Genomic DNA, 14829 nt, shown 5'->3' on the forward strand with positions numbered 1-14829 from the left:
ATATAATGGTCATCACAAGCCAAAACTGCTTAATCCAATGGACTCAATTTCTGAAGCAAAATCTAATCTTTCGGTCGCTGCAGCAATTCAAATACATAACAACGTGCTAGCAGCGACATCTCAGGCTCTAATACCCTTCATAAAGTTATACGAAAGCATGAATGAAACACTTCATAATAACGGTGCAATCATTGGTCACCTGACAGAAAAAGTATCTCTGCTGGAATATAACTTTAACCTGCAGCTAGAACAACGAATAAAAGATCATTTAGAGATGGAAGATGGCCTCAGAAAAATAGTCCTGTTGATTGAAAAAAACTCAAATGATGCAAAGACTCAAATGGATGACCTGTCGACATTCATGCAAAAATCTCTTCGGCACACAGGTCCAACCCTGCCAAAATTGTTAAATTCGGAAAACGGATTTCATCATTACATAAACTCGGGTGACACAGCTGCACTGCCAATAACACCCCCAGGGGAAATAGCACAGGTGAACGTGCAAGGTGTTACTTATCCTCAAGCAAATGCGGAAGTAAATGCACTAAAGCAGGTATCAAAAGCGAAAGAAACAAGCTCCAAATCTGACACTCCCGCGACACCTCAACCCTGCTCAGTGGAAGGCTCTCAATTGCCTAATGAAAGCGAAGTACATCAAAATTTAAAAGGAAAAGTCCCTCCCAGTATCTGGGACCTCCCCCCAGCAGCTCCTAGTTGCTCAAATCTAAAGGCTTCTTTCGGTATTTTCCATGGGGGCGCAAAAAACCTCCAAACTGGAAAGATTCCTAACTCCATACAAAATAGAAAACCAGGAGGTCCTCCAAGTAGTAATCCTCACAACAAAAAGACAGAAAAGACCAGATTTACAACGGCCCCAAAACAACCCCCAATCTCAAAGAAATTCATTAGAAACCTAACAACACCTTCAAAACCAAAAACTTTTGTCCGTGACAACACGTCAGGAAATTTGTTAAAGAGACAATCTCTATTCCAGACCCCGGTCTCCAACAGAGAAAATTGCAAAAAAGCAGAAGAAAAAACAGCCAACCATCCATCCCTGAAGAAAAACACGCAAAATTATGCGACTAAGTCAATGAAACCAAATCCACACAAGCGAAGGAGGGTCGTCTCGGATCCTGGCAGCGACTCAACCATAAATGACCTTGAGGAACTTTGTAACCTGTCCACTTACTCACACGACGTGAGTGTGGGCGGCGGCCATATCCACGACGTTAACATGTCAAATATTGACAAGTCCCCCCTTGAGCATCACATCCAACTACACAACAATCCTTGGAAAAAAAAAGAAGAAAAGCAAACATGTTTGCCAACAAAACTGAGTGAGAAATGCACACAAGATGCAAGAAAGTCTGATAGCAAAATGTTTGGAGAAAAACATCTTAACCTAAAGACCAACGAGGAAAAGCTAGTCGCAGTTCTAAACCCAAAGCGTACAATCGCCCAGAATCTTAAACTCAGGGACACAAGAGGAAAACGCTCCCCTGTCGACCAACACCGAATCATGACAGCAAAGAAAATCAAACTGGCTAACGTGTTGGCTGACGACTCTGATGTAAACTTGAATCGTGGCAATGTCATGCGCCTTCTGCATTCAGTTCCTTCTCTAAGGACAATTTCATCAGACGACATCCAAATTGTCGAATACTACTCCGAAGAAAGACTCGATTGCGTATTACTACATGTCAACTCACATGCAGTCAGAAGATCTATGATGGGAGCAAGAGAAGACATATTACGGCTCGGCTTTGAAATCCTTGAATACCTGGAACCAGCCAAACAGTACAGAGATAACCCATCTGAGGATCCTGAACAAAAAACCATCCTGAGCCATCGGCGTGAGCAGATTCGAAGGCATCTGTACTCAAACTTGACACCTGCCAAGACAAACAGGACCTCACAACACGATAAGAACAAACATTAACTAGACAACGGTGCACCCGAGGCCGCTAACACCCTGATCTCATGGAACACCAGAGGATTCGGCCACTTATACAACAACTTCCCAGTGGACCTCGAAGACAACTTTATAATATGCCTGCAAGAGACCTGGATGCGACAGCTTCCCGTAAAAGACGGCTACCAAATACTAATAAACCCTGCAAGCAAAAACGCGAGAGGTCGCCCGTCTTCAGGACTACTAACATTGATAAAAATAGGAACAGGTTGGGAAGTGGCAGACACATTGAACCCTAATGACCATGTCCAGTCAACTCTACTCGTAAGAAAAACCAGCGAACCTAGAAAAGACCTCAGCTCACCTCAACATCTGTTGCTAATTAATGTATATTGGAACCCTGCAAAGATCTCGGCTGGGGTTTTTATTCACTCAATAACTACAATAATCGACATAAATATAAGAAATCTTCACAATCTCTGGATAATTGTGTGTGGTGACTTAAATACATCCTGGTTCAATGGAAACCACTTAGACGTCAATCATCGCTGCAATAAGAATCTTAAGGACTCTTCTAAAAGAACAAGATGGCAGGAAGCTATGGAAGCAAGAGACTGTACAATGTTAAACGGCAATGTCCCGGGTGACACTCCACCGCAAATTACGTGGACGAACATGGGATTAAAGAAAACTCTGGATTACATCTGGGTGTCAAATAATCTGATGCCGTCAATCATCAATATGCAGATTACGCCAACGAAGAACAGCGACCATTTTCCGTTGAAAATGCACTGGCAACCTCACTGTAAGCGTCTAAGAAGCACGACATGCACCGACTTAGAGGTGAACGCCAGCCGAAACAGAATTCGGATGTCCTCTAAACAGATACAACACCTCACTGCCGACTTTCAATCAAGAAATGAAGCATCGACAACCTTTACCGATTATCCCGCCATTCTCCTAACCGTGGCCAGCTCCCACCCAAGAAAGAACACGTCAGTGTCCAATCATAAACACACATGGAGTGTAGCCCAGAACAACGAGAAGAAGAAACTGAGGAAAGATCTGAAAGAACTAAGAGCGGAAAGTAGCGTTAATAAAGTAGCAAAAATTAAACACCGAAAACAACTATACCGAAATTGGACAAAAGCTTTTGCCCTCCAACGCGACCAAGAACGTGGCGAGGAGATGTTGTCCTTGATAAGATCTCAGAACACCAGAAACATTTGGAAAATCTTAAATATGGACCAGCCAAATCAAGCTGTAACCATGGCAAATGGTATTCCCGAGGCGGCCTGGGTAGCACATTTTAGAAACATCTTCTCACCCTCTAGCACTATGTTGGTGGATGGGAAAAATGGTGGAGACGTACGCTGGGATATTGCTGAGACCGCAAAGACCATACACGATGCCATATCAAAGTTAAAAAATTCCCGAGCAGCAGGCCCAGATGGCATATCGAACATCATGCTTAAACAACACCCCCACGAATGGGCAAAGTTCATAGCCGATCTATTTGTGACAATAGCCTCGTCCAGGATAATTCCGTCATCCTGGTTGGAGGCCATTATCGTCCCGATTTATAAAAAGGGCAACAGAGATGTACCTGCCAACTATCGCCCTATCGCGTTATTAGACACTATTGGGAAAGTCTTTGCCTCGTTCCTTCAAGAAAAGATCTCAGCCTGGGCACGTTGCTGCGGATTAAACGACGTACGTCAAACTGGCTTTACAAAAGGAGTGGGCACTGAAAACAACCTTGCTATACTCAATCTACTAAAGTTGGAAGCCATGAGACACAAGGGAACCCTGTTCTTTGCATTTATAGACCTGCAACAAGCTTTCGACGGAATCAACCGAGAAAAACTTTGGGGAAAACTGAACAAATGGAACTGTCCTCCAAATATACTAAATCCCATAAAAGCCCTACATGAATCTACATCAGTTAAAATAAGGTTGAACAAGGATGGTGTTCTTTCTGAAGCTATTCCAACGAAAAAGGGAGTGAAACAAGGCTGCCCCCTAGCAGCGGAACTCTTCAAATTATACATTGCAGATGTATCAGACACATTAATAAACACCCACTGCTTTCCTCCCAAACTCAATGGATTCCCTGTAAGTTATCTGATTTACGCCGATGACTTTGTCCTAGTTGACAAAACGCAAATAGGGCTACAGAGGCTACTAAATGCATTGAACACCTATATGATGGATCATGACCTAAAAATTAATGTGGACAAAACAAAAATTCTGAAATTAGGTCATGGCGTAACCCAGAAAAATAAGAAATACAAATGGTTTCTAAACAACGTTCCGATTGAGGAAGTGACCTCAATTCGATACTTGGGTATTCCATTCTCTATGTCCATAAGAGAATGGAGCTGGGTGTCCGAACTTGACAAAAGAATAAAAACCTTATCTTTACAAGGTGCAAAGATACATTCACAATTTGGAAAATTCTCTCTGATTCCAGTACGAACCTTCTACCAACAAAAGGTGATACCATCCCTGACGTTTGGTGCAGAGACAGGCTGGAATATCGACTTCAGAGTCTGGCCTAAATTTGAGGGCTTATTCTGGCGCCGCGTGCTAAGACTACCTAAATACCTGTCAGTAACAGTAATCCGCCATGAATTGGGACTCGAACCAATGTACGGAGCTGTCATTTGGAAATCAATGACCTTACTACGAAAGATATCGTTGGAGAAGGTTGAACCAGCATATAAACTGTTCAACCCACAAACAAACTTAAATTCAAACACCCTACAAGAAGTATGGGCCGAAAAAGTAAAAACAATTATGCAAGCTGCTCATATCAGCATGGAGATGCTGATAGAACGACCCCAAAATGCAAAAAAAAAACTGAGACGTCATCTCTGGATTGCCAACTTGGAAAAACTCAATGAATTAAAGACTGCAATAGACCTAAGCATGATTCCGAACAAACTAGACTACTTACCAAAATATCTGAGTACATTCCCGTCTCGCCATCATAGAGATGGCTTTTTACGCCTAAGAACAAACCTCCACAAAACCAGACAAATGTGCTTTCTACGACACATTGACAACGTAAAAGACCCCTCATGTAGGTTCTGTGGCAACCACTCAGAATCACTAAAACATCTTCTGACTGATTGCCACTCACTGAAGGACACAAGGTCTCTGCATTTACTTAAGTTCGCCCCTCAAACTGACTGTATGGATGAACTATGGTTGAAAATTTTAAGCGGGACCTCAGTTCACTTGACCTGTGCAGTTATAAACTTTCTGGAGCAAATTTTGAAGTCATGAACCAACGAGCTAGCAAAATCCAGATGTCAACGTAAATGCAGGGTGAACCGATTAAGGAAGAAAGTTGTAATAAAAGTTTGTAAGAAACTAGAAATTGCAAAAAAAAAAAAAAAAAAAAAAAAAAAAAAGAATCTGTATGGCTGTTCCTGCAACAACAGAACATAGTGACGACAGACCTTGACAAAACAACAACAGAGGCAACACGATTGGATCACCCCCTGTGGAACCCACTTGGACAAAGGGGAAGCGGCATAAAGAAGGCAGAGGGCCCAGGGGGTGGTACCCCGATCAAAGGAAGCGTACCATGAGGTCCTGAAGATGACCCATCCCTGGGACACCGTTAGTAAAACCACCAGATACCCATCGATAGAACGAGAGCTAGAAAGTGACGCTCCGATTTGCACAAAGTGAAACGTCAAAGAAAGAAAGAAATGACTAGAAGCATATCTCCATGAGACCAAGAGGTAGGTGGCAAGAGAGACGCAAAATGGAGCGATCCCCGCCACATCTGTCACCTCCCACCCTACTGGTGCTACCAAGACAAGATATATAGGAAGAGGCAGCGAACCCACGTTGAACGTATTGGGGAAGAGACAAGAGACTTGCTCAGGGCAAGCAGAAGAACCAACAGTCAAAGATGATGTGGACCAGACATCAAGGCAAACCACACAATGTCTAAACTCACATTAGTGACCCTGAACATCAAGGACTAGGCCATCCCATTAAACGCAAGCGCATGCTCAATTACAAGAGAGATATTCAAGGGGATATTATATTCCTGCAAGAGACCAATCTCAATAAAACTGAAGCTGAAAAACTAGCACGAAGATGGGTGGGCACAGAGGTACACTCACCGAGCCACGAGAAACGGGGGGATCCATCCTGATACATAAGTGGGTTCCCTTCCAAGTGCAACATACATAAAATGACAGAGGGGCGAGTCATACTGGTACAAGGGCAGATACAACAACACACAATCACCCTAATAAATATATATTCCCCCACAATGCCAGCCTTCTTCACCCGCAAATTCTTCAAATGCGCACTATATATTCAGAATCCTACGGTGATAGGCAGTGACTTGAACATAGTCCTAGACCCAGATCTAGACCGCCACAGGACAAGGCTCCAACCAACCCAAGGAAAAGATCGACCCTTCAAGCCTTAATGACCGATCTGCAACGGATAGACTTAGGGTGACACACTCATGCAAATTGTCATGACTTCACACACTACTCCCATCGCCACAACAGCTACTCTAGGTTAGATTACTGGCTGATTCCTGCCAACAAAGTGCATATGGTATCCAACTGCAACATTATGTCGACCACTATCTCAGACCACGCCCCGGTAACTCTGCACCTCTCACTCCCTGACACCACCCACAAACCCCTGGCATGGCACTTAAACCTGCACGTACTACAACACCCTAACATAGTAGAGCACCACCGGGATGATATTGAAGGATTCTGGGAAAATAACGACACACCAGGATTTACCCCATACAGATGTTGGCATGCGTTTAAGGCCTATCAAAGAGGGCAGTGTATATCATGCTGGTCATATAAGCAGAAAAAGTGAGGGGGGGGCTTGCCTAACTGAGGAGCTGGAGACGTGCCACAAAGCGACCCGGGACAATCAACTACAACATCAACTCTGGAAACTAAGAGCGGAAATTAGGCAACTCACCACAGACGAGGCACAAAAATCATACAGAAACTGGTCACAAATGTATTACCTGGTGAACGACAGACCTCTACACATGATGACACTAGCACTAAAAAAACAACAAGCCGCACAAATGATTACATCCATCAGGGACATGGCAAACAACCTAGTAGTGGGGGACGAACAAATTAACGTGGGATTGGTAGAACTCTACTGGGAGCTGTACACAGCAACCGATACATATACACCCCAGCGCATCGAGGCCTTCCTAGACACAGTACCCATTCCCAGAGTATCACAGAACAGGTAGACTAACTTGACGCTCACATCACAGAAATAACACAACCAATCTCATCACTCTCCCACATTAAGGCCGCTGGCCCCAATGGGATCCCAATCGACCTATATAAGAGCATAGTCGAGGACTTAGCCCCGAAACTCGAAGCAGTCTTTAAAGAAGTACTCACCCAGAAACAGCTACCTAAATCAATGCTGGCAGCCAATATCATAGTATTTCATAAGGGTGGGAGGGATCCAGAAGCATGTGGCTCCGATAGGCCGATTTCATTAATAAACTCTGATGCTAAAATTTTGGCGAAATGTCTGGCACAAAGAATAGAAAGCACCCTCCCGCAACTAATACTTAAGGACCAAACAGGCTTCATTAAGGGCAGGCACTCCAGCGATAACATCCGCAGGCTACTACACATTACAGCGGGCGATCTGGACCGCCAAGATGCCATCCTGGCAGTAGACGCGGCTCGTCCATCTAATTAAGTTCCTATACACAGGCCCGACCACCTCAGTGGTCACCAATGTGGTGGCCTCCACCGAATTCGACCTCCTTTCGGGCACGCACCAGGGCTGCCCAGTATTGCCCCTGCTATAAGCCCTATCCATCGAACCCCTTGCAATTAGGATGCACATAGATCTGAAATGGGTGGGCATACACCAAGAGGCTGAGGAACACCGGGTATCGCTTTATGCGGACGACCTTCTAATATATACCAGCAAGACCCCAGCGACCCTACCATATATCAAATCACTCCTGCAAGACATAGGCCCGATGGTGAGTTACAAAATTAATTGGAATAAATCAGAGGTGATGCCCTTGAGACGGGACGTGCCATGGGACCCGGGAGGGATCGCGCCGTTCACCCTCCAGCTCCAATCCATAAAATACCTAGGGATTTGCATAAGCGCCTCGGTAGCGGAACTGGGTGGCCTCAAATACCCATCGATTATACGAAGTATAAAGGCAGTCTTAGAGAAGTGGGACACCCTGACACTATCCCTGACCTATCCCTGGATCCTGGAAGGGAGGATCAACGGCCTTAAGATGAATTCCTTCTCCGAATTAATCTACATAACCATGATGCTCCCAACCAGCCCAACCTCAAGCATGCTCAAAGAACTGGACATAGCCATCACCAAATGTATATGGCGAGAGGAAAAAAGCCTAAGTTCATCTCCCCATATTACAAACGAGTAAAGCCAACAGGGGACTGGCAGCCCCCTCACTGAAGGCCTACTATCAGGCGGCTCAAATAAGCTGGATGAAACGATGGCTAAGCGCAAGTGATGACACCAGCTGGCGTAGCATGGAAGTGGCCATGATGGCCCCACTGACACCCTGACACTATCCCTGATCTATCCCTGGATCCTGGAAGGAAGGATCAACGGCCTTAAGATGAATTCCTTCTCCGAATTAATCTACATAACCATGATGCTCCCAACCAGCCCAACCTCAAGCATGCTCAAAGAACTGGACATAGCCATCACCAAATGTATATGGCGAGAGGAAAAAAGCCTAAGTTCATCTCCCCATATTACAAACGAGTAAAGCCAACAGGGGACTGGCAGCCCCCTCACTGAAGGCCTACTATCAGGCGGCTCAAATAAGCTGGATGAAACGATGGCTAAGCGCAAGTGATGACACCAGCTGGCGTAGCATGGAAGTGGCCATGATGGCCCCACTAACACCTATAGATTATGGCCACACCACCGCATAAACTCCCGCCGACACTCAAAGCTCACCCAATCGTAGGACCAACCATCCTACAATGGTATAAACTACAGGCAGCACAAGGGGCTTCAACCAAAGTGGCACCACCATGGGCCAGCATTAGGTTGGTACCAGCATATGGGCAAACGCAGACGATCCATAAGAACTGAATGGGTAAAGACACAAGTAACCACAGACAATGGGTCATTTTATAGGCTTCTGAGAAGCACAACGCATCCTAGGACTGGGTGAGGGGGACTGGCTGTGCTACCATATCACCCAGGCTATTATACAAAAGCACACAGCAGCAGATTCTCGCCATCTGCCTCCCGTCCAATGCGAGAGGGAAATGGAACAAAACTTAGCAACCTTCCCACGGCTTCACACATTCTACTCTTATGTCCATCCCAGATGACAAAGGTACAACACAAGCACTAGCCACACTATGGGCGGAAGACCTAGGGGTTTCAATCAGCAGTCCCGACATGCTCACCTACTTCCAGGCCCTCTTGGCAGTCTCCCTCTGCCTTAAAAACAGAGAGATACAGTACAAAATCCTCCATAGACTCTACTATACCCCAGTCAAACTCTATATAATGAGTCTCCATCCCTCTGCACTGCGCTGGAGAGGCTGCAAGGCCATAGGGTCAATGGGACACATACTCTGGTCATGCCCCGCATTAACTCCCTACTGGCGTAGTCCATCGACAACTCACAGACATTGATGGGACAGACATAGCCTTAACACCCAACACAATGCTCCTGGGTGCACACGGAACAGACTGGCATGCAGACGCGCTAACACGCGAGCTCATAAGCCTCATACTATTTACTGCAAGTAAACTTCTAGTCCCGCACTGGAAGGCACCAATGCCACCTTCCCACAATGAGTGGTTCACCACCCTTTCCAAGATGTGTAGAGTTGAGCGGGCCGCCTTCAAACGACAATCCAGGCTTAATCCAGTGAGGGGGGGCCCGATACGGGGAATTATTAGGCCCAGGGGTGTCTCTAGGTCTGGAAAAGATCTGAGGTTACGCTAATGGCAGGACTGTAAGGGACGGAGGGATAGCTAGCCTTTTAGTTGTAGCCCCTGAGATTCTATCTAGGGCCACAACCAAAAGACCCGGTCTATAGTCCCCTAAGCCCCCCCCCAGCAACGCCTCTGATTAGACCCATACATATAGCAGGAGCGGGATCACCCAATGATTATAACATACCAAAGGGTACAACAACCGGAGAGATCTATCCGGCACAGCAGACGGTAGACATTTACAGCGACCAGTATAAGAGCACATCTCGGGAAAGGCGGGCTAGGTCTAGGGGAATTGAGGGGAGGGGGGAAATTACATTATAGGGGCCTTTTGGACTGTGTCAATAAGGCAATGCCAAACTCACATGTAACTGATGTCTTCTTTTCTTGCTTACAACGCATATGACTGCCAGCAACAATTACAAAAATCAATAAAAAAGAGTTTGAAAAAATAAGATTGCACCTACAACACAACCACATTATATATGCATCCACATCACCTTACCCGGCAATCATCAACAGCTCCACCCTCAAGACCAGACAAATCCTCACGCTTCTCAACAAATCAACACTTTTCCTCAAAGACCGCAGCAACTACCCTCCCATCTTCCCATCGTAGATAAGGGCCCTGAGAAAGTAGTAGGCACACAAGTGCTCCAACACATTGACACCAACAACCTACTTCAGTCCTACCAATCTGGCTTCAGATCCAGATACAGTATGGAAACATCTACCATCATGGTGATCGACAATGCCCTTCACATACTCAACTAAAACCATCCTTGCTCCTGGTTCTCCTCGACCTCTGACCACCAGACACTAACCACCCTTCTACATCGCTGCATGGGGATCAGAAGACCATTGTCAGCTGTTTCAAATCATACCTTGCTAACTGCCACCAATTTGTCCCATTTGATTCCTCTAGATCATCAAGTCTACCCATCACCTGTTGAGTACTGCAAGAAACCCTCCCCTACCACTTAATTTTGAACTTCTAAATGGAATTACCTGGAACCCTCTTGGCTCCACATAACATCCATAAATAAGGACATGAGAAGCAGGTCTACCCCATATATGCAGTCATAGATGTCCACGGCTTACCTGAAGCTCAACCTCTCCAAGAGCGAATTCCTACTGCTGACCAAAACCGAACACCCTGACATCCAGACCTAGCTCTCTGATATGAACCTGAAGGGCTTCACACCCTAATTCACTACCTGCACAACGTCTCTTGCGTTCTACATTGACAGACACCTCTCCTTCAAGGAGACTATAGCAAGCAAGATACAAACAGCTTTGCACTAACTTTTCCTCCTGAGGAAAATCAAGCCCTTCATCTGTAAGAACCCTGAGGGTGTCTCAATGTCTGAACCACAGGGATCTCTTGCTCAGGTGGCCAGGGTACGACCATTGCCCTTGCATCCTGACAAGTGCGAGGGGGTCTTCAGTGGGTGGGGGTGAGACATCTGATGGTGAGATGTGGCATTTCCCCCTATCTGACACTTCCTCCACCTTTATAGGTTGTTATTAATCCTGTGCCATTTCCCCCTCCCCAATTCCAACAGGTAGCAACATTAAAGGGAGGTGTAGGAGAAGAAATATATCCCTATCCGACATCCCCTCAGTCCCTATGGGACATTATCATCTAAAACCCATTTACCTACAACCATACATCTTCCCCTTCACCCTGAAAAACACTTACAGAAGTTTCCCTCCATCATTAGGGAAAACTACACCTCCCATACTTCCTCACCTTTGCCTTTTTTCAAAACTACTGGGACGAAGAAGAAGAGAAACAGAGCTAAGAAGATATCCCAGAGGAACCTTGCACTCCTATGGGCAGTCTCCATCTTGTCCCATTAACAAGGACAGGCAAAGTCAGACCTCGCTTTTCAACCAACCACACCTGAAACTGGTTAAACCTCCCAGCCAGTATAAAAAGCAGAGCACAGGAACACACTCTGAGCAAGCTGGGGATGCTGGAGGATGCAGAGAAGCCAGAGAGAGACCATTTGAGCTGGAAGGAACCTCGAAGGCCTGGAAGAAGGAGGACTACCCAAACACTGAACCTGAATGCCCAAGGGAGACTGCAGTGTGGAGAGGAAGCAATAACTCCAGGAAGCCAGATCAGGGACAGCCAGGGTTGCCTGCCGATACTTACTCCTGAGTCTCTCCCCTGGGTGAAACAAGAAGAACCAGGCCTTTGAGGGGCAGGTGGTAAAACCCTGACCTCACAACAACATCTCCTTGGGCTCCTGCTGCTCCCACAATGAGGGAAATGCTGTTTTTCGGGGAACTTGTGAAGTAGGAGTGGAAAAGACCCAGGTGCATTCTGGGACATGACGTCCAAAACCTTTAAACTTGTGAAATAAGATGCAAAGCCTGTGAATCCTACATTTGGCGTTCAAGATATATGCCGTCCTCCCGCACTAGAGCAAGAGGTGGGGAGGTTAAGCAGACGCCTCAACATCGGCTTTGGCTCCCAGATGAAAGCTGCGAACGCAGCCGGTGAGTTTAAGAAAACGTATGCAAGGCGGGGCTGTGTGTAGATGCCGAAGGTGAAGCCAAAAATATGAAAGAGTGACTTTTTGATAAAACGGCAAGAGTGTGAAGGGACCGAGTGGTCAGGCACTTGCATGTGCCCAGTCAGAGGTCTGTGTCTGAAGCGTACCATATCTACGGAATCAAAGTGATTAAAGGAAAGTGAAAGGAACTCAAGGAGGTCATGCGAGGGTGAAGTAAAATCCTGCGCAGTTGAATGACTTCAATATTTTTGAGTCAAAATGGTGGAAAAGAGTGAGCGACAACAGGTCAGAGCTCGGCTGAGGGAGACCTGTTAGTCTACGGAATTGTAAAGAGGTAATCGGCCTGATCCCGGTTTAGGGAGGCCCACGGTAAAATATACAGATTGAAAGACTAAAAATTGGTGAGAGGGTCCAGGTCCGGCTGGGGTTGACCCAGGGTTAACAATACCCCCAAAGACTTTATGGAGAATACATGTTCAGAGCCCGAAGGAGAGAGATCAACTGTGAAATTGTAAGAAGGGGGTCAGAGCCTGATCAAGGGAGACTCATTGGGAAATTGTGAAAAGGGGTTCCGAGCCCAGCTGAGGGAGACGCAGGGTGAACAGTACACCCAAAGACTTTGTGAAGGTGAAAATCTTAACCAGAGAGGATTTTTGGTGTTTATTTGGTTACTCCAGGCATTCTACGAACCAGAGACTTTTCTTGAAAAATACTTTTTCGCAGAAGGTCTGGATATTTGTGTTTTGAACTGCATCCTCCTGCTAAGAGAAGTCAGAGTGTGTTCGAAGCTCAAGTGTGCCACCTTGTCCTTTGCTGAAAATGTGGGGATGGGAAGCCACGTATTCAGTTATCCTGACATATTGTTTCTTGAACACTTTTCTTTTGCATACAGCATTTTCCCACACCATTTGTTATTAGAGGTAAGGATTGACAATAGGTATTTTTGTTTAGGCCCTTTTTATTTTGACAGAGACTCCACTAGGACTACATTATTATTATTTGATGGTCGTAGCTTGCTCCCATCCTTAGATTTAGGGTTAGATGGGCGTTCAACCAACCCACTAAAGTTCAATTAACACCCTTGAACTGTGATCACTTGTGTCTGTCATCACTGTTTGATACCATGCCTTCCTTACACATCCCAGCAAACAGTTTCAGATCTGCTGTACAAGCTTTGGTCCTCTTCCACTTGGAAGGTAGCAATGCCCTAGTGGAAGGCCTTATGGCAACCAGCCTGGAAACAATGAGATGTGTCCAACATTTTGCAGAACGACTCTAAGGACTCTGCAAATTCAACCACATTGCCACAACCCCCATCAAACTGCACTGGCTTCCGCTGCAAGCACCTATTACCTTCAATTCCTGCTGCATCATTTACAAGGCCATTGTCCTGAAGTCCCAAGTTACCTTCCTGAGAAGCTCAGCCTTTCCAGCGGCCTATATCCATCAGAATCCATGAAATATATTATATTAATGTAAATATGCATTGAACTCCGCTGGTGCAGGAAAAAAAGAAAGAGAAGCCAGGCTTGCCTGTCCATGCCTCCATACTCTGACACCTCCTACCCATCAACATTAGACTCGACTCCTTGCTTCTATATTTCAGCAATGAGCACAAAACTCTCCTCTTCATGGAATGGCTCCTCCTTAACACCTAGGTCCACATGCCCACCAATCCCCACATAAACTGAGACTCCTCCCCCACACCCCCAGTTTCCTCCTTTGGTTGCTTGTAGATCCCTTTCTGCCAATTTGCCATTCCTCCCACTTCCCTGTTGTCAGATGCCTTGTCCCTTGTATTGATATTGCAATCTTCTTACCTCGCAACAAGATCCGCTCTCAAGAAATACCCTAACAATAATAAAAGACTGTGATGACTAGTAGCGAAATACTCAATAATACAATGATACTGACCTGAAAGTTTACCTATGCTTTCTGAAGTGGGGGAAAAGCCTCCCAAATTCCCCTCGAGCTCCTGAGTTATAAAAACAGGGGATTGAGGAATCTATGGGAAACCCTCTGGGGGATGAACCCCAATGAGAGAAGGAAGAATGGGCTCCTCTCTGACTTAGATCTTGAGAGTCCACAGGCTTGTAGCAGCTGTGTAACTGTGAGCACAGTGAGCAGGGAGTCCATGTCTGGGTTCCCCCAGCTAACTCAGGGTGACCAACCCCAAGTTCCTTGTAAAAAAAAAATGAAAAACTGTAACAGGCGCCCATCTCCAGAAAGAAAGAACATGGCAGGATAACCTGTTGAAAAAATGTTGAAAAGATTTTGCAAGGAACTTGGGCTTGGTCACCCTGAGTTACCTGGGAGAACCCAGAAGTGGACTCCCCGCTCACTGTGCTCAGAGAGGCACAGCTCCACCTCACTGATGAGGCCCAACAAGAATGA

Source organism: Ambystoma mexicanum, chromosome 8, assembly GCF_040938575.1.
Source record: "Ambystoma mexicanum isolate Mex_15411 chromosome 8, UKY_AmexF1_1, whole genome shotgun sequence".
Taxonomy (NCBI): domain Eukaryota; kingdom Metazoa; phylum Chordata; class Amphibia; order Caudata; family Ambystomatidae; genus Ambystoma; species Ambystoma mexicanum.